Source organism: Penaeus monodon, chromosome 15 (assembly GCF_015228065.2).
Source record: "Penaeus monodon isolate SGIC_2016 chromosome 15, NSTDA_Pmon_1, whole genome shotgun sequence".
In the NCBI taxonomy this organism is placed as follows: Eukaryota; Metazoa; Arthropoda; class Malacostraca; order Decapoda; family Penaeidae; genus Penaeus; species Penaeus monodon.
Genome location: NC_051400.1, coordinates 8741356 through 8741581, shown reverse-complemented (window position 1 = coordinate 8741581; position 226 = coordinate 8741356). Strand labels below are relative to the sequence as shown.

Genomic DNA, 226 nt, shown 5'->3' with positions numbered 1-226 from the left:
GTGGGGGGGGGGGGGTGAGAACGCGTATTCTATGTCGAGGGTTCCTCCCTTCCTTGCCTGTCCGGAACCCTGAGATTATCTTCGCCTCCCCTCTCGCTCCCCTCCTTCCCCTCTCTCCCATACCCCATACCATAGGTCCTCCCCTCTCTCTTCCCTTTCCTCTGTCCCTCCTCCTTCTCCCCCCCCCCTTGCGCTGTTTCATTGTATTGGTGGCTCCAGACTATCC

At 59.7% G+C, this 226-nt stretch overlaps 1 protein-coding gene across 1 annotated transcript in view; it reads left to right on the top strand.

The window, feature by feature from the left end:
• LOC119581735 (RNA-binding protein fusilli-like) overlaps positions 1-226 on the top strand; it is a gene marked incomplete in the record, with an annotated part of 165619 nt that overhangs the window by 23160 nt on the left and 142233 nt on the right.